Below are 22,119 nucleotides of genomic sequence, written 5' to 3' on the forward strand. Positions count from 1 at the left end.
GAAGGTGAAATGAATCAATATGTGTGTAGTTTACACAGTGCCTGAAATGAGGAAAACAATCAATGAGAGGTATTAAATCAGGTACCTTGAAAAATGTAAATGAATAAACATAATTTTAGAATATTTTCCAAATAACAGAAAAGTTGCAAAGAATATAAAGAGGGTTGCAATATATCCCTAACCAAGTTTCTCCTTTTGTTAATGCCTACCATGGTTCCTTTATAAAATCTAAGAAAACCTCACTGATGTATTATAATGAATGTTCTATTGTCATTTTTATATTGCAGGATCCTAGCCAGGAAATCACTTTAAATTTAATTATCATGTCTCTTTCAGTTCTTCTTGCCTGGGACATTTTCTAAGTTTTTCCTTGTGTTTCTTATCCTGACAGTTTTGTAGAATGGTTCCTCAAATTAAAAAAGTGAAAAACCCCCAAAACCTGAAGTTGAGGGTTACACATAAAATACAGGTTTTAAGGAAGAACATCAGAAAACTTGAGTTTTTCTTAGTAGATAATATCAGGGCACGTGTTATTAACTTGATATTTTATTTCTGGTAATGTTAACTATGATGTCTTGATTAAGGCAGCCATTTGTCAAGATTCCCTACTGTAAAATTATTCACCAGTACCCCACTTTGACTATTCCAACTTTAAAAATAAAGTATGGTTCATACTCCAGCAAAAGGAGCATTTACATAAATTATTTAGAATTTTTTTTTGCCATGGATTTGTCTGTTTGCCAGTTTACTTATTTATGTAATCACATTTTTATGTATCCATATGGAGTGATAGATGTATCTTTGTATACTTTTAGGTATAATTCAATATTAGGTTCTTTATTTTGTTGCTCAGTTGTTTCAGTTTGGGCCATTGGAAGCTCATTTAATTCTGCTCTGTTATTTCTTTGATGTGCCCTGAGCCTGTGTTTGGTTTTTGTTTTGCTTTAAACTTCCTTATGATATGTCACTATAAGATGCCACAGATTCATTTTGTATTTTCCCTGCCTCACTTCAAAAATCAGACATTCTTTAAATTGCCAGTTACCCACTGAATTGCCTTTGTACATTTGTAAAAAGAAAAATCACTGAACTATATTTACATTTATAAATTCTATTTCTTTAACCTAGATGTCTATTATTTATGTCAGTATCCTACTATCTTTCCAGTAAGTCTTAAAGTAATTTGACTCCAAATTTGTTCTTTTATTCTCAGAATCTTTTTAGTTACTCTGGTAGTGCCTTTCAATACAAATTTTAGAATCAGCTTTCCCTTTGTCAATATCTACAGTTTTTTGTTTGTTTGCTTGCTTGCTTTTTGACTCTTTTATTTGATTTTTTTGGAATGGTATTTGGGAAGAACTGAAAGAAGGAAATAGAGAAATGGAAGAGGTGGCTCAACAGTATAGGAGGTTTACTTATGAGAAACCTGCAGAGGTAGGTCCCAACAGAGGCTGGAACACTTCTTTTGCTTACAGGGAAGTTATAGGGGAATGAGAAGGTTGAGGGAATTCTTTGTGGTTTGGTTGTTGCAAGATGGTTGTCAAGGAGGGCTTCTTGTGTTCATCACCATCTTTGTGATCATCGCTATTTCATATTGAATGAGGCGTTTCTCAAGATTCCAGTCCCAGATAACAGTTTTGTTACAAGGTATTGTCTGGGACTTAGGTCAGGCTTTTATTATTGTTATGGGTCAGAGTGACCATGGAATGACATTTGTTTTTAGATGGAGGATATGTTTCAAAATGGTGTTGCCTATGTCTGTGTTGGGGGGGGGGTGCTTCTCTTTTTTATATAGAAAACCTTCCAACATGGCGGCTTAAAAATACTATATATATATGATTCAAAGTTCTGTATTATACACTTTGGGTGGGGCTCAGCTGGGCAACTGGACTCCCTCATGTTTGAAGTGAGCAGCAGCTCAGCAGTGAAGGTAGCTGGTGGCTGAGGCAACACAGGATGGATGGGGACTGCCATCCTGGTCGTGTTCTTTTATTTTCCAGCGTTCTTTAGACTTATACACAGTATGACAAGAAAGCTTTATGACAAGCTAGGAAGATGACCATTGTAATTTTCATTGCATTCTATTAATTCTAATTACATGGCACATGACGTATTCAGAGTCAAAGGGTGGAGAAATAGATTCTGCATAAGTTGGCAGAAATAGGAAATTATTGTGCAATCTTTGACATATTGCTAGCCAAAGTTAATAACAATGTGATTTTTGGAATCATCAGAATCACTGTGAAAATTAAGATAAACAAATCTATAAGTTTTAGGAGTGGGAGTAATTAAGATAAAACAGTCGTAGTTTTTCTTAATATAGAAATGTAAAAATTGTGGTTACATCACCAGTTAATAGTAGTTTAAGAAAATATGTGTCCATCTCTTAGTTTAAATTTTTAAAAAATACTTTTTATTTGTAGATGGACATGATAACTTTATTTTATTTATTTATTTTTATGTGGTACTGAGGATCAAACCCAATGCCTAACACATGCGAGGTGAGCACTCTACCACTAAGCTGCAATCCCAGCCCCTAAAATTTTGTAAATATAGATATAGTTGTAATTATTAACATAGAAAGAGGTTCAATTCTAAATACATTAAAGTTCTGATTAGTCTAATATCTGTAATTAGTCTAGTATCTGACTATTGGCTGAGGTAAAAATTGTCCTCTATCTCCTAGAACAAAGGGATACTCCCCTTTTATGTTAGAATATTTGTAGAAAGCTTTCCTATTAGTATGCTTTATATATATATATTGGCCCTTGGAATGAGGAAACAATATACATTTATAATTTTTTTGACTATGAGTGGTAAGGAAGAAAATTCTCAAAGTATGTTAATGTGAGGTTTTAAAAATAGTAGTGTTGTATAATGTTTTATAGTTAAAAATATTATTCATAGATTTTAGTTCATTTCACATGCTTGGGATTATGAAAAAGAGAAAGAAACTTATTCCATTTTGCAGATGTGAAACTGAGGTTCAGTAAAAAATAGGATTTGGGCAAAATTCCATAGTAATTGAATGTGTCTGGAAAAGAGCTTATTATGTAATGTCTTTTATTTCTTGATTTTAAAGTGTGTAATATGAGGAAAACTTTATTAAGATTTTGATGAATAAAAGAATAACAGGATAAAAAGTAACATTTCAGACACCAATCATGTGATTTTATCAAAGTTTATTTGCATACATATGAGAGGTATAAAATTTTAGGAAGCCCTTGCATTGAAGCAACAGGTGTTTTTAAAAAGGCAAATTCTTAATCCCCGTTTCTTAAATATCTAGTGATATAGAATGTTTTTATGCATTCCCAAATTCTTTTTATGCAAATTTCAGTTTGAAAAGAGCTACTAACAAGGCCATGAAAGATAAAAATATTGAGCTTCCATGTGTGTGTGTGTGTGTGTGTGTTGTGTATACATGCATTTGCGTAAGAGAGTGAGTGTGAATGGGCACAACTCTGTGTATGCAAGTGTACATCTGAGTACATTCAAACATATGAGGGTTTCTGTGTTTGTGTTCATGCTTGTGTGCCTTTGTGTTTTTCATATTGGTCAGGCTGCTGTTTAATGACCATTCCTTATGGGTATGGATAAAACTATAGGAGAGAATATTCCAGAAATACATTTTTCTTGGATTTTTCACTAAGCAATTTTTAGAAATTATGTCCACTTAGTAATACGACTCCTATCCTTTACATTTTGTAAGATCAATAGTTTCACATCAACTGTATCTTTTATAAATGTAGTACATTTCTGTAAGCATCTTGAAGAGGGATGCATATATTATATGAAGATAGACAACTTACTATAATGGTACTTGAAATGGATTGTGAGTTCACATTGATTTTTCTCACATTAGTTGTTTAAAATGGCTTTTCTAAAGCAGATACATAATGGCACATTTGTCCCTTGCCAAAATATCAAAGAGGAAAATATTTAAAAAGAAATGATAGGAGGTCTTTGGAAAGAAAAGCTTATATCCATCCTCCTCTAAGTGACCTTTGGGACATTTTTGCTTAAAATGTTAATGTATTTTATGAGTTTTGATTTATAGATATTTTAACATTATGCCTTTAAGGTGTCAGCTCTTAGTAAACTAATCGTGCCCCCTTCTCCTTTCTAAAAGCATGAAGGCTGCTGGTTATACCTTAAGGGAACTAGCAATGAAATGAGTAGGAATCAGGTGTGCTAATAAGGTTTGATCAGAAACAGAAAAGAGAGAAATATAATAATGGTTTGAATTTGAATAACATGTTAGCTAACAGCAATAAAAGGAAACATCAATTCAGACAGAACTAGGAAGCAGCTAAAATCACATTATTCAGAAGGAATCACAGAATAGCCGTGGGAATGCAATGACAGCACATCAGTTTACGAAGCATCTGATGTAGGCTGTATTGTTTCCCCACGTCTCCCTTCCCTATCCTTACAATCACTGTCACTTCATGAGAAGAGAAAAAGTAATTTGAAAACTTGGATGTAAACACAAAGGTAAAAGAGCGTCCGAAGCAACAAACAGAAAAAAATATGTTCTTCTTTTATGCCTTTGTCTCCAAAAATAGATCTTGTACTTGGATAGCAAACATAGCATCTGTGAATGTTAAAAGCAGTGATTTTAGAGGCCATGTACTCAGATGTTAAAGTAATAAATTAAGAAAGTTAGCAACAAAAATAAGCTTAAAATTAAACAAATTTAAAATTGAAATCATCTGTGAATTAAAAAAGAGATTTTAAAAGATAATTTATGGAAGATTCTTATAGACAAAGAACTGTATTGACTTAAATATTTTCTTTTGTCAGGCTAGATACCCTTCAGTAGATGAATGGGTAAAGAAAATGTGGTATATATATACACAATAGAATATTACTCAGCATTAAGATCGAATAAAATCATGGCATTTGCAGATAGATGAATGGAGTTGGAGAATATAATGCTAAGTGAAGTTAGCCAATCTCAAAAAAACCAAATGCCGAATGTTTTCTCTGATATAAGGATGCTGATTCATAATGGGGATGGTAGAGGCAGCATAGGAGAAACAAACTTTAGCTAGTGCAAAGAGGAGGGAGAGGCAGGGAGGGGAAATGGGGTGGTAAAGATGGTGGAACCAGATGAACATTTTTAGCCTAAGTACACATATGAAAACATGAATGGTGTGACTTTACTTTGTGTACAATCAGAGACATGAAAAAATGTGCTCTATTTGTGTACTATAAATTGAATTGCATTCTGCTGTCATATATAACAAATTAGAATAAATAAAATAAAAACAAGAAAATATGTGTGTTATTAGTTTATAAAGTAGAAAAATAATAAACTGTTAAAATTGAAAGGAATAATAAAAACTTAGATTAACTTTCAGTTGAAAATAAATTAGTGCAAAATTCTGAATAGAGTCAACTTCTTTCCTTAAATAGAGCAAGTCTTTTTATAAAAAAATTAAAAAAAAGAGGAGTGAGAAAGTGGTTAGAAATCACAGAACAAGTGATTTCAATTATTATAAGTGATAATTCCAGCAAATGCATGACATCTTTAATGATTTTGCAGGAAAATGAATATTTTAATAACTAGTTAAAAGGAGAGCAAATATTTAACATTCCAAAACTTTATGAGAAAAGATTTCAGGTAGTTTTATTTATGAAATTGAACACGTGTTCAATGGATAGCTATATCCTTCACACTTTGAAAAGATCATCACAAAACATCATGAATAATTTTCCAGCTTATTTTTTAGTATTAATACAATTTTATTATACTAATTATTTAAAAAATTTTATCAATGACATATGAAATGTACTTTTGAACACAGATACCTGAAAAAAATCAAAACAATGAAAGAAAAACGTTAAGATTATAAGAAGAGTCATCAAGACATACAAACTCATAAATTTAAATTGATGTCAAACAGAATCATGAAGAACTTTTAAAAAAAATATATCAAATGATTCTGAAATTTATATGGATTGTATAAGAGTAAGAAATTGCCAAATAAATATTTTAAAAGAATAGTACAAAGTTACCTGCCTTTTTTTTTATTTGTGTAGCAAAAGTTTAAGATGTCAGTGGAAAAGATAGAAAGCAAAGAGATTGATCAGAGTAGCACTGTAGAAATAATAATAATAATAATAATAATAATAATAATAATAATAATAAAAACACATTTTCAAATAAGAATATTCCAAAAATGATTCTAGTAAGCCTAATATTCTATTTAAAGAAAATAAATATAAATATTCACTTCATGATATATAAAAAATTGATTTTAGATGCATTATAATTCTAAATGTGAATTTAAAAACATGTTAGAAGAATGAATGAGAATGCTTTTATAATCTGCATAGAGAAGCGACCTAAGCAATTTAGATAAGCTCAAATCACAAATAAAAATCCTCAGAGAATCACTTCCATAACATGAAAAATATTATTTGGCAAAGGATAGCATAAACAAAGATAAAATTCTAATTCTAACCCAAATTTGACTTTACTCTCAATATGACTCACATTTATAATAAAATTCAGTCCATTCCAGGTTCACAAAGGCCCTACATAGTCTGGTCATGGTTATCATTCAGTATTCCTAATATATAAAGTATTGCAACTGATTGCTTCATAATTGGAAGAAAAACACAGCCAGTTTTTCTAATAAAAGTACATTTACCAAATAAAATATATTATTATATCGTGTGTGCATATAAATACGTAACAATGAATTCCACTATTATGTATTATAATAATAAACTAAAAAAAGAAACTAGCTATTGAGAGGCAGATTATATGTTATAAAGCAGACAATTGTTAAGAATTTTGAAGATATGTTAATAATGTGGTTTTGTGTTTAAAGTTATTGCTTTGAAACATTTTTATACTTGCAGCAACAATTCCAAAGTATAATCGCAAGTTTCTTCTTGCAAAATAGAATTTTAAAATTACACTTTTTATTTATTATGCTGGATTCACATGCAGATGTTAGGAATAATACAACAATAATACACTTACTACTCAGTTTCCCCAATGGTTATATCTTCTCATTCTAAAATTCTCATTTGTCTCTTCTCTGTACCTTCTATTTCTTTACTGAGACTCCATTTTTTTTTTCATTTGTTCTCCAATTAGTCTTTGCTAATGTTGTAATGGTGGACAGAACATGAATCCAGACACCCTTCTAGGGGGAAAAATATTTGACATACTGAAAAACAGGCAATTGGAAGATTTAATAAAAGATGATTTACAACTGTGTGGACAACTTTATCAAGAAGGAATATGAAGCATTTGATGGATTGGCAGCAACTGGTGATCCCTCGATTTCCTAGGATTGAACACCATAGGATTTCCATCTCCCAGAGGGAGCTGCCCAACCAGAAATATGGACTTTCTTAAAGGAAACAGCCATTGTTAACCAGAGCATAATGGAGAGGGAGGCAGAGATTTAATACAATGGCAGCTTTCTCTTCATGCCCATCAATCTCTCACTGTAGTTTTCTACTGGAGACATATAAGACAATGAATGAGTCTAGCTGATGCAATACAGAAAGTGAAAATCTGAGTCTCAGAGAAGGGTCAAGAAGGGGACAGAGCCAATTTTTAAAGCCAAGTGCAAAATAAACAACCCAGAGGGGATCTCTTGGAGTAAAGAGAAGACCAAATTAAAGGTTTCCCCATTGAGAAAAAGGTTTTCCCATTGAGAAAAGAATTCAAATGTGAGCATATGTATTTAAAATGAGATCATGGAACTCTATAAAGCTAGGATAAGCACTCTCAACTAAGACATGTAATGGAATTTAAATAATTCCATCATAAACAACTATACTATAAAATGGTTAACACACAAAGGTAGTAAAGAGACAATATGTCAGTGCTTAAAATATTCAGTACTCCTATATTTCTAATGAAGAATATAATTTTTACAAGGTGACAAAACAAAAGGGAAATATAATTAGCATAGCAAAACACAGTAATTTTCACTGGGAAGGAGTTCAATTAAAACGGAAAGATAGTGGAAAGTTTGAAAAGGTTGTTTGGAAGAGCTAAATCTATTGTGGGGAAGATAAACTCCAGGTTTGTGTGCTGCATGCATGCCATTTTATTTCAAGTATTTGTGGCATTTTTCTCTTTTACATTAACACTCTGTAGTGAAAATAAGTCTCATCCAGAAATTTGCCTTCCAAGGAGAGACCACAATGACCTAATCACAACCTGTTTTCCTCAAGACAATCAAGGTCGTCAGAACCACATCTTCTAAGAGGAAAAGAACCACCCAATAACATTTTGGAAGATGCTGCATAATCACACTTCAAATGACTTTCTGGAGATAAAAAGAAAGTAGCATTTTCTTGCATAACTGATCATACCTGCCTGAGTTGTTTTCCTACAGATGTTACCCTGGGAATAGAATCAAAATTGTTCATTCACTAGCAGTCTTCAAGAAGCACTATGATGCAGGGCAGGAAGAAGCCAGCTATAAAAGACAGAGGCATTCATGATTCTATATAAAAACACTGGAGTGGAAAATACATAAAATGACTCTTTGGTCTCACGTCAGCCTGAATTATTATCCACCTGTGCTGAGTGTTCTAATTCTAGTGTCTCATAGAACTGCAAGTGGGTATATATGCTGACCTATAGATATGTAGATAACACTGTCAAATGTCAGTTTCATTAATATTGTTTGTATTAAACTTTTACACTTTCTTGGGCTGGCAGTATTTGTGGCCTAGAGCATCTACCAAATGATAAATCCTTCAGAACAAGTGTTTCTAATTTAAGTTTGAATTCCCAAATTGAGCCTGGTACATATACAATACCATAAATGCTTTTGACATTAAAGGTCTTTTACATCCAAGCTATATTTACCACTCAAAGCAGCTTAAGAATAGAGATTTATTTTAAAATGGCAATGTCCAATACTTTTCTACTTAGGCATGGTTTAATTTAATTTTATTTCTAATACAAATTCAGTGAAAGAAATGAAATTTTGTTTTATAGGAGTATCTATCCATTTGTCTATTGATATTTCTTGTAACCAACATTTTTTTCTCAAATACTAAACAGAGCTAATATACAGTTTCATTCAAATATAGAAACAGGGCTACACTGCACACAATCTACCTTTATCCCCCAAGCTCCATGTTGTGGCAGATACTGACACTTCAATTTGAAACTTTTCTATTGAGTCCAAACTCAGGTTCATGATCTTTTTCAAAGAAACCCTTTAAGAATTCATTCCTAATAAATCAGAATTGTTAAGTAAACATAAATCTGTGTGTTGTCCTGGGTTCAGAGTTACACATCATGTAGTGAAAACAAAGATGGACACAGAAAGATAGACACATATACATACATATATTATTTGTTTTGTTACTCTTACTAATTATGCTATACCTAAATTCTACTATACTGTAATTGAACTATATAGTATGACTAAATAAACTATAATATACATTTCAACTAACCTAACTACTTAAACCAGGTGAAATAAATTCACATACATTCCATTATCAGCATATTGTGTTTTTGGAAACTAATACTGTATTTTGAATTTTGATTCAGTTGCAGCTGTTCAATTATTATATGAGCCTGACCTGCTTTATTTCTGTTCCTAATTTATGTTTGCAAATAATTTCTGGCATAGAAAAATATACTTAGCTTGCTACAAATATTTATGGAGTATATAGTATGGGGTAAAACATATGGTAGACTATGAAGTTGTTCAAAAGGTACATTATTTCTGTATAAATGTCAGATTCCAGATTGCACCTAGTCAGTTTGATTTTTGTTACTATCACAAGTATGTACATTTCCATGTGTATGTTTTATGATATTACTATAAAAGACAAATCCATGTGCTCTATTTCTATGTAGTGTTTTAATTTGCTGATATAGATGCTCGGTGAAATGGGCATGTTAGGTTTAAAAAGGAGTTGTTCAATAGTTTAATTTATGTGACATTGACTTAATTTCCCCAGGTTATAGTATTTAATGGTTGTGATGACTTAGATTACATATTGAGACAACTTCAATGTAGTTCAACTGAAATGAGGTCTCAAGATGCAACAAAATGAAGTTTGGCAGGCAATCATCATGGTACTTACTTGTTTAGTGTGGAGATACATTCTTGCCAATAGCTAGAAATGAGTATGGGATAGATTCTGGGCTTAGAAAGAAAGGGTTGATAGTTTTGAGCAATGACAACTCCACCTGAGATTGAACGTTGACCCCCATGGCTGAAGTGTAATGAGTGTACAATCAACAAATGAAGGAAGTCACACCTCTCTAGAAGATACTCAAAACTGTGATTTGTGTATGGCTATCAATTTCCAGCCGGGGCCTATCTCAGGTGCAAAGCATCTGGATAATTTGCAGTCCCCACTAGCCGTGTGTGGGGAGTGTTCCTTTCCCAATGCTCTTCCTGTCATACATGATTGGCTTTCGTACTGTGCTAATATGAGTCAGGAGGTCTGAGCTCCAGTGGGGAAGACAAAGAATAGTGAGGCTTTTCAGAATCTGTGGCTAGAAAAATAAAAGGGGAGATACTTTATATTCTAAATACATTTTCTACATTTTCCTGCTCTTTGGTGTTCTTCATTGGTTCTCAATTGCTTTTCAGAACAATATTAAAGCAATATTCCCTCCTACACTTTGCATATTTAAACATATATTTTGTTTCACTTTGTGATTTCATTTCAATACATTGTTCAATTTGTGTCTAGTCTATTTTCCTTCAAGGTACTTTCATTTCTCAGCATGGCCAAAAATAACCTACAATATACTCAACAAAATATTTTATTTCCCTATTTCAATATCCTTCACAATATGCATTTATTGACCGTTACTTAGAGTCATTTTAGACTCCTCTACAATATAAAAATAGTTAATCTGATACTAATGTATATTCATACATTTTGCTCCAAGCTGAAAGATCTGTGGAATTCATTATATGAACTTTGAAGACAGATGCAATGTCTCTCTCAATCCGAGTTCTGGTTGAATCACTCTTTGTTTTCCACAGACCTTTATGTGTATTATAAGAATTACAACAATTAGATGTGTGGCTATTTCATATTTATTAAACATAGCCTCTCCTCTCCAGAAAAACATCATCTTGAAAAGAAAATAAAGTTCATGTGCAAATAACTATGGCAGAAGGGAAAATAAGATAAGTACCCCATAAGGTGCACAAAAAGCACGTTATAGAAGAATAGAAAAGAGAACCTGGTTGAACACACAAGTCTTTATTTAATAGATTACATTTTATTTGGCTCTCACAACACTGAGATTATTTTAATATGTGTAATAGGACTGTTTTTAGTTCTTGAATTTTAAGAGATACCATTGTCATATTTTTGGTAATTATTACCAAAAAACTCATTAATGTATTTAAAAATAAAAATGCATAATTTAAGGATGAAAAATAAATGCCTCAGGGAATCCTTCTCCAAATTGAACAAATATTTTTTTTCTTAAAAGTTATGACATGTCACAAATAAAATTTCTTAAACATATTTGTGGACATGTTCACGGATGTGTGAAACTTGATCTGCTATTTCCTGGGTTCCAGGCCATCTAAACACATCACAGTGTTTCGTTCACAAAAATGTGTCTTAAAATCTTCACTCTTATAGAGAACCAGTGGGATTATTTATCTTTACTTGCATGGTGGAATTTCAGTAGCAATCTTTAATGATACTTTGTTTAGATAAATAAACTTTTATCATTATATGGAAGCAAATCAAAAGCTAAATTCCAGAATTTAGGATCACTGTAAACACATCATTTGGGTTTGGCTCAAATCATATATCAAAGCTTCTGTTACACAAAATGTGTGGGCAATTGTTCCTGTATATTTTAGGGAGTTTTTTCCTAATATTTCTTTCTTCTGTTCACAAATAACATATCATTTTTTTCCTCTCTCCTTTCTGCAACTCTTGGCTTTCCTTTTTCTGAAAACTCACAGAAAAAAATGATGTTATGCTTCCTTTTCCTTATTCCTCATTCTATTCTTGTTGATCTTTCTCTAACTGCAAACCAACACTGCGTATCTCTGTCTTCTTGTTCAGTGGTTGTCTTCACAGCTGACAGTTTATACATATGCTATTCTTCTCTGTCCAAAAGACCCAGGCCCACGTGAAGTTAGCTATAACCATCAACAGGTTTCATTTCATCCCAGACTTCTTGTTGTTTCCCGTTTGTACATGATATTCCTAGGAAAAATTCTAAATCTTTCTATACTATATCTAGTACAGAAAACTGTCCTATATTTGTGAATCACCTACCTAATGGATGAGACTACTACTCTCCCTTTCCAACTTGGACCATTCTCACAAATGCACATAGAATCAAGTGCAATTTTATTTAATCTTCATGGCTACTCTTGACTGATTTCCAAGTTATGAATAATAAATGGTGGACTGAGAAATTGGAACCTTTCAAGTTCTCTAAAAAATAAGTAACAAAATTATAATGAAAACCAGATTCCATATGGGGAGTCTGGCCTTCTTCCCACTGTCAACCACTTTCTCACCTGACACTTGAACAAATTACAAACAAATGTAACTTTTACATCTTCTCCCTCCTAACAGTCTCCATTGAGGCAAATCTGATTTTTTAAGAAAGAAATAAAACTAAAAATACCCTTTTATAAAGTCAACAACAACAGGTAGACATTTTAAAATGAAAGGACATATGGAAGAAGAGTTTCACAGAGAATTCAGCAACTGTTTAGAACCTGTATTTAGTTGAGAATTTGATCTACAAATATTTTTAATTTTATTTTATTTCTAAGATAATGTTGGTCTTCTAATGTTAACACACTTCTTTATAGTAATATATTATGTGAATACTCCACATTTTATGATAGTTAATTCCAAATGACATGTTATTTTTACCATAGAGCCAAACTCACTGTGTAAGAATCACTTGGCAAGTTTCTTAATTATAAGAATACCTGGACCTACCCCAGAAGTTTTTATTCAATAGGTTTGTGGTAGATTCTAGAAATCTGTATGTTTAAGTATTGTCCATGTGTTTCTGATGTGCAGCCTATGACAGAATGATTAATCCATACTATGTATTTTCACATATTCAGGAAAACCATGGTATTTGTAAGAGAATGATTTACTGGATTTTGAAACAATAATAATTTCTTGTTTTCTTCTTGATTATTTCTGTTGCTTTTCACAACTACACTTTTTTTATCATTTTTCAGAAAAAGTGATGCTAAGAGAAAAAAAGATTTGAAAATGTATATCAATGCCATCAATTCACTTATCCAATTCTTAGGAAATATTCATGTGAAGTCAATTACAAGAGTGGGGAGGAGGAAAGAATTAAAATTTAATGAAAGTTAATCAAAGAGAAGAACTTCCTTCAGGCTGGCCATGCATGTCTGTGGTTTGTCTGTCATTTATAACACAGCAGCCTCTGGTTCATAGTCAAGCTGTAATTCTGCCAGTTAATGTATCCAATTAACCCCACTAATGAGCTAATCAACAGTGTAAAATCTGTGTAAAATCACTGAGGGTGTATGATGAATGGGAAATGCACTGAACTCTCCCAATATAAAAAGTGCTTTATTGCACTTGTTAAAGTGGCACTGTCTTATCCCTCTCTAAAGGGTAATTTATCACCAGGGCCCGTAACAGTGCCATGCCCTGATAAGGCAGAGGTGGCAATAAACCCATCAGAAAATGATTACTCAGGAATGTGGAGCAATTACAATGTCTCTGTGTATCAGAGTCATAAGCTGGAGAGCAAATGTGTGTTTCTGTTGATTCAGGGATCAAACAAAGGACCAGCAGTAAACGTGAAGGTGATCCATAACTTTTAAATGGATGGTAATGTTATATACTTACATATTTATTGAAAATTCTCTGAAGCAAATATTTCTGGTATCCCAAACCTGGTAATATTATTTTGTTGTAAATGAGGGCAGTAATTCTTTCCAGAAACTCCTTATCAGGAGGATGGGGCAGTGAAAAGTTGATTGCTCTGTAGAAGCTACCTATTTCCTTCAAATTCAGTAGTCAATTATGAGAAAAAAAAAAACTTTCTTCAGCAAATTAATAGTCCTTTGCTCCTATTCATATATCAGGTGAGATTCTAAAAAGCTATTTCCAGAAAGAAAATCAAAGCTTTCTTGTGGTGTGGAAGTCAGCTTCATCCTCTTCAAAATATAGATCCAAAGCCAATTCCAGTATTTTCTTTTTTTTTTTCACTTCAAATGTAGCATTTTTCTTTTCTTTTTTTTTAATTTTTTTTTATTGGTTGTTCAAAACATTATAAAGCTCTTGACATATCATATTTCATACATTAGATTCAAGTTGGTTATGAACTCCCAATTTTACCCCAANTTATTGGTTTACCCCTGAATGTAATCTGCCTCCTTTCTCTTGTAGCTCAGTATTTTCTCTCTAAACCTAATGTACGTCTTATGGCTCAGTCTCCTGGTGTTTTATACTTTTGAAATCAGTTGGAAACCAAAGGTAAATTTCAAGAAAAGAAAGAACCGGCATCTCATATTCATTTCGGGATAATTCTGTTTGCTGCTTTGGCTGACCTAAAACCTCATCATGGTTTTCTTGTTTCTGTACCTGGTCCCTTTTTCCTTATTTGTAGTCTTTGAAACAGAGATATCCCCCACTTTTATTTTTAACCTCGGTATGTCTCTCTAACTTTATGAGAACTCATGACTTTTGCTTTATCATTTATTGGTTTGCATCTTAAACCTCTCCTCCCCTTTTCTTCTATTTTTATCAAGAAATATGCTCAAGAGCCACTAATTAAGATCCTTTTCTTCTACCTGAGTCCTCTCTCTAATTACCATTTTTCACATAAAAATGTACCTTTTGTTTACTGTCTCTCTGTTGATGCACATACTAACTTAACCCAATAACCCCATCCCCTTACCTACACCTACTAGTTAAACTAAGATTGTTTTCTCTAAAGTCATGAATCTATCAAATATCTAACCCAGTGGTTTTAGTAATTGTGATCATTATAGTTAATTTCTTTTTAAAAAAATCCAAAGTAATTGACTATCTTTCCTTCCCCCAAATGCTCAGCATCTTACCTTCTATTACTATGCTTTTGATAGCCTTTATTTCTTTGATTAATTTTCTTAATATCTTCTGTGAGCATTAGTAAACTGAACTTTATTCAATCAACATATTTTAAATAAATATTATATTATATATTCAATTATGTCTACCAACCTAATATACATAATTTAATCCTTGCTTTTAACTACAGTCCAAAGGGTAAGACTGCAGTTCCAAACCACTCATGAATTCCAGTCTGAATTTCCAAAATTTGCTAGACATTTTAAAGTATTTGCAAAATTTGGATTAGGTTTTACTGCTCAATAGCACATCCTCTTTAGATAACAGAGAAATGCCACTTTAATGAACTCATGTCAAAGAGAGATTTTAGTAATGTATTGGGGAGTGACAGGACTAACTACAGTCATGTTTCTGTATTCTTGTTCTTCAAGCTTCTTCCTATGTGCTTGTTTTATTAAGTCTAATAAAACCCCACTCCCATCAAAGAGTATTAAAGATAGTTAAAAACAGCTCCTGATGTTCATCATCTTAGTCTCTCTGGCAGACATCAGTCTATGTAACAAACCCCACAGATTAGGTGGGTATCAACAGAAAATTATTTCTGACATTGTGGAGGCTGGAAAACCCAAGATCAGGACATCAAATGTGTTGATTACTGATGATTGCAGACAGCCTCCCTCCTGCTGTATTGTCACATGATGGAGAGGGACAGGAGGATTATCTCTTCTGTTCCTCTTCCTGTGAGGGCACAGATCCTATTCATGAAGCCCTTACCCTCATGACCTAATTATCTCTCAAAGGTCCCATATCCGAATGCCATCACAATGGAGATTGGAGCTTCAAAACAAGAATGAGATGGAGTACTATTTTAATCTGTGCTGCTATGAGAAAATACCAGAGAATGGGAAGCTTATAAAGAATAGGAGTTTATTTCTCACAATTCTGGTGGCTTTTAAACTCAGAAGCAAGATACTAGCAGTTTCTGTTATCTGTGAAAGGCAGCTGTCTTCTTACAAAATGGTTCCTTGATGCTACATCCTCTCGAGGAGAGGAACACTGTTCTCACATGCCAGAAGGTAGAAGTGCAAGTGACCTGAATACTGAAAGAAGCATCTTTTTAAAGATCCTTACCTCACTCACAAGGTGTAGCCTTTTGTAGCCTAATTGTTTCTCAACGGATCCTCCTGTCAATACTCTCACCTGCATTCCAGAGGAGGCACACTGAAACCATAGTTGATATAAACATTCAATCCATAGCATTCTGGCACTGGACCCACCAAATTTATATTCTTCCCACATGCAAAATACATTCATTTCATCCCAACAGCTGCAAAAGTTTTAGCTTATTTTTAGTTTTAGCTTTCTTACCTTGTTTCAGCATCATTTCCAAAGTTTAAAATATCACCTAAATGAGATACGGGTGAGAACAGAGAAATATGATTGATTCTGAGACAGAAGTCTTCTTCAGCTGTGCACCTGTAAAACCAAACAAATTATCTACTTCCAAAATATAATGGTGGGACATGCATCAATACAAGTTCCCATTCCAAATGGGAGAAATAAGAATAAGCAAGGAGATAGTAGTTTCCAAGCAAGTTCAAAATCTAGCAAGTCTAGCTCCATGTGATGTTAAGCCTCAAACGTGATTCTCTTTTGCCTTCCATACCCACTGTGGTGAGGATCTCAATTTTGGATCTACTAGGGTAAAGGCCTTGCTTTCCAGACACACTGGGATGGTGGTTCTGTCACCATCACTCTGCCAGTTGGAAGTCACATCCCCAGGAGTTTGCAGTGGCCATCTGGTCTACTGATATTCAGGCAATCATCCCCCTTTCTTTGTAAACTGAGCATGCAGCCCTGATGATTTTCGAATTTCCACTAGGAACATGATTCTCTTGCATTGTAAAATAGCACAGGTTTCAAAAAAATTAACTTGATGTCCCCATTCTGTAAAGTTCAAAAAATCTGTTAGAGTCACTTCATCATTTCCTTCTGACTTCAACCCATTCAGTTCCATTCTTTTCAGTTCAAACTGGCAGTGTTCCTGCTGGGGTGACTGATTAAGTCCCTGGTTTATACCCACACTAATCTCCCTTATCAAATGGTTGGTCTGTCACACTCTTAACAGTTTCTCCCAAACATACTTTCTCATGTTTTGCAATATGGACAGTCTGAGAATCTTCCATATCTTTAAAATTTTGATTGTTTTTTGATCAACAATTCTACCCTCAATTAATTTCTTTCTTCTCCCATTTTACTATGGACAGCCATTAGAAGCTGCTCAGCACTTTGCATAGACATTTCCCCAGCTAAACATTCAATTTTATTGCTTGTTAGTTCTACCTTCCAGACAATACTAGGACACAAACACAATTCAGCCAAGTTCTTTACCACTTTATAATAAGGATTGCCTTTTCTTCATTGTCTAATAATACATTCTTCATTTCTGTCTGAGAGCTCATCAGAATGACATTTTACCATTCATATTTTTACCAACATTTTATTCATAATTATTTATATTTATATAGGAATACATAAATATCCCAGAGCATGGAAGTTTTCTCGAGAGTTCTATTTTCTTTCTGAGCTCTTCTCAGAATCATTTTTAGCAGTACCTTCTCAGAAGTTTGGATTTTTCTTGCATGTACAACAAAACTCTTCCAGTCTCTACTGATTACCACATTCCCAAGCTGCCTTCACATTTTACTATTGTTCGTAGACCACCAGTCTCAGTGTCAATTTCTTTCTTCATCTACTCAGGATGCTATAACAAAATAACATAGACTGGGTGGCGTAGACAATACAAGTTTTGGGAATCCAGCATCAAGGTGTTGACCAATTTTGTTCCCTAGTTTCAGTCTGAAAAATCATGGGGAATACTTTTATTTGTTCACTCTAAGCCAGCTGAGCGACACCTGACCATTTTAAGCTCACCTAGGTAGAGTGAGGTTGATTTCTGAGGTTGTAAGATTGTGATGAACCAGGCATCTACTCCAACTGACACTCATTACTACTTACTTTCCATGTTCTCTATCTGAAATATACATACAACAGTCACATAAGCAATTACTGCAACAGTGTATTTACCAGTTATCTCTAATGCCAATCTCCAAACCATCCTCACTCTATCTGCATATTGTCTTACTGGTATTCTCTTTTCCTCCCTCTCCAATGCTGCTGTTTTGGTTCAATCCCAACATCACATTTATCCTAGACCTTTGTTAATTGGTGTCTGACTTGAAGCCCTAACATTATTAATGCTTCCTTCCTTCTCAGTCTAGTCAAAGATGGGAGATGATTATCCTCAGCATATATGCATGCTATAATTTCTCTCTTTCCTCTATGTACCGTCACATTTCTGTGCCATTCTTAGAATAAAAGTATATAACCCAACTTTACAACAAAATTTATTCAAAAGGTTTTTAATATTCCCTATATTTAATGCTTCCACTTTACTCTCTCTGGAAATGATAAGAGTTTTTTACCCATATCAACCAATTAAACCAATCTTTCCAAATTGCCAGGAATATCCATCTGTGCTAAATTCACTCTCCGTATCTATCTGTCTCCTTCTTACTTGTCTTGTAAGGAACATTACTTAATAGCAATTGAAATAGATGACCAAGTTCTATTCTTGAATTACTTTCTTCTTTTCTCTTTAAGTTTTCAAATACTCCTTATTTATTTTTACCCCGTAAATGTCATATTTTCAACATTCATTGATTAATGTATTTTTCCTCTTAAATTTCAAATGTTGCTATGCCCCAGGGTTCATTCTTCAGACTTGATTTTTTTTCCTTAAATAAATGTTCTCCCTAGTTTACCTGTGCAGATTTCTTTGCATTCTGCTCCATACAAACTTAACTTCTGTTCTATTCACAAACCACATCCCTCTGGTTTATGCATTATTTTTTAATACTTTTATATTTATCTAATATTTTTGTGCTCCCCATAATTAGCATTGAACAAGTTCATCCCCATTCAGTGCCTCCCGTACCATTATTGTCATCCCTAAGATCCAACACGGTGCTCACTTCTACATTGAACTTTTCCTTATCACCTCTTGTCTGTGTTTTGTGCCTGTTTAAACTAGTTATTTAATATTATATTAGTATATAATTTGCTATTTAATGCTTGATATCCCTTCTTAGACTGAAGTTCAAACAAAGAATGCTATAATCTGGCATATCATGAAGACACTTTTTCAGCTAACCTGTGTGTGAATGGATAAGTTAACAGACAAACAGGACTTTTGATCTCTACTGAACTCAACTTATATGACCTATTTCCTCTCGGGAAGTTTTTCTCATTTTTCTAAACTCCAATTTGCTTGCTTGAACTGGCTTGATTCAATTCTCATTCCCAATCCCAAGAAACTAGACAATGAATTTAAAATAGTACATTTATTCATTCTATCCATTTTCCTAAAATGTAATTTTTATTGTTGTTAACCATCTACAACTAAAAAAATAAAATGTACTTTTATATAGTTAATACTAGTTTTATGTAAATCTCTTTAGTTTTGTCTGAATGAGAAAAATAATTATAGAAGTTAACTTGTTAAGAGTCCACAGGTTAATGAGGGAGCTTAAAAACCTTCAGACACATTTTATTTAACTCAAAAATTCAGACTTTTAGAGTCTGGCTCCTCACTCATCAGTCCCTTTTTTTACCATTCCTCTTCCCCTCCTAACCTTGGCAAAGTATCCTTGCTCCCTGCAACTCCACCACAAGGAGTTCTGTAAATATTTGTTGAATTGACTATTACTTTTGTGGAAGTTAGTGGTTTTGCCATGAAAATGCTGGGAGGCAGGAAGGTTAATTGAATATGAGTCTCAAGGTGTCTTTGTTATTTCTCTTTACAGTACTCGCTGACAGAATGCATTTTTCTCCTTTTCCAGTGCCTCTTACAACCAGCCACAGGAGGCCTGCAAAGCTCAGGGCAAAGTCAAATAACTCAGTTAACAGGTTGTAGTTGGGTTATGCAAGAAATCTACAGTACCAACATTCTCAGTAAAAGATCATAGGATTGGAGAAAAGCAAACTGGCTTAAAACACAGAAATACAAGTGCAGTGCTTGGTGGTAAGATCACACCTTCAGTACTGTCCAGCATCAGATTATTTACAGCATGAGTGAACTAAAAGGGTTTTCTAACATATTTACCAAAGTCCACAAATACAGAAGATAAGCCAGGTGTGGTGGCATATACCAGTAATCCCAGGGGATCAGGAGGCTGAGGCAGGAGGATTGCAAGTTCAAAGACAGCCTCAGCAACTTAGTGAGGCCCTAAGCAACTTATCAAGATGTTGTCTCAAAATAAAAAATAAAAGGAGCAGAGCTGGTGTTGCCTTGAATGTGTAAGGCACTGCGTTCAAGTTCAGCACCACATATAAATAAAGAAATAAACAAACAAATAAATAAATGTCCATCAACACCTAAAAAAAAAAAAACAGAGAGAGAGAAAGAGAGAGAGAGAGAGAGAGAGAGAGAGAGAGAAAGCATGTGGTTCAGTGGTTAAGTACCCCTGTGTTTAATCCACAGTACCAAAAAAAAAAAAAAATTGTTGAAGATAAAATAAAGAATAACACTACTGTAGAAAGGTGACTTTATATCTTGTCTCTGTAGAACCTTATTAAAAGGAACCAATGATGGTGAAAATAATGACCAAATTGTGAAAATGGCTTAGAGTAAAAAATTCTGCAAATAATTCATAGTCAGATAAAAAATTACAGAGTCCTACCTTTCTTCCTTAATCAGGATATTCATGACTAATCTTTTGTTAAGTAATTTCAAAACTCCCTAAAAGTTAGAAAGTGTTTATGTCAGATTTATATTTTATAAAGATGAATAATATCATCCATTTTGAAAGAAATATTATTATCTGTAACTGTTTACATGCTTATTTTCTCTATAGATATGCTGACCATGGTAACATCAAAGAAAAAGAGTAGAAAGATTTCTTATGTCTGGGACCATGAAGTAGAAGAAAGCTCTAATCACAGTCAGAGTCACCACTGTGCTTTCACATTAGATAAACTGTAAACTCTAAACGATTACACTACTGACACGATTCCTGCTCATCTCTGACTTGTCCAATCCAGGTTTCTAGAAAGAGTTGTTTTTATTTTACTTCTGCTAGAATACATTAACTCACTATAACAAGCATTCCCTTCTTCCACTGTGCCCAAGTTACCCTGCTCAAATCCTTAGCTTCACACACTTAAAACAATTCACTTAAAAACATTTCCAAAAGATCCACGGTAAAACTTTACCATCAAGGAAAAAAAAAAAAGCTTCATCTTGCAGTCCTTTAGCTACAATTTAATATCTTCAATAAATTTTACAAGTTTTAAAACATTATATCACTCACTATGAATGTGTCCAATGGTTTCCTGAGGCTTACATTCATTAAATATTTGTGTCAGAAATATCGCAAAGTAATGCTGTGTCCTTCTCTGTGGAGCCTATCAGGAAGTATATGGTATTCAAAAAATGTCCAATTTTTTAAAATAAAATATTTAAGCACTATAGCAAGTTCACATCTCCTACATTTCTCTACCATAAAGACATTATTTTGTCCATTTTATAATGAAAAATCATGTGAGGTAATTCTTTAACTAGGGAGAATAACCTTTTCCCAGCTAAAATTCTCCATCTCTTTTTAACAAAATGTGTAGTATTTTGTTAAAAAGAAATGGAGAATTTTAAAGAGTTTTAAATTTATAAAACTATTTCCAAGATGATATAGACAGTTCTTGTATTTATTATGATTAGTTGTCCTGATGTTAACATCATAGCATTGTATGATGCATTTATCACACTTAATGGCTGAATATCACATTGTAGTCATCATGTCTAAATAGTGACAGTTCCTTTGTTTGTCATGACCTTGGTAGTTTTGTGCTCAGTTATTTTGTAGAAAGTTCCTCACAAAGGGTTTGACTAATGTTTAGTTCATTATTACCATGATTAACCGGAATTAACGGGTTTGGGAAGTCAGACCACAAGTGCCACTAGCATCATATTATACTAACGGTGACTTTTCATTGTTGATGTCAACC

Source organism: Marmota marmota, unplaced genomic scaffold (genome assembly GCF_001458135.2).
Source record: "Marmota marmota marmota unplaced genomic scaffold, marMar, whole genome shotgun sequence".
Classification (NCBI taxonomy): domain Eukaryota; kingdom Metazoa; phylum Chordata; class Mammalia; order Rodentia; family Sciuridae; genus Marmota; species Marmota marmota.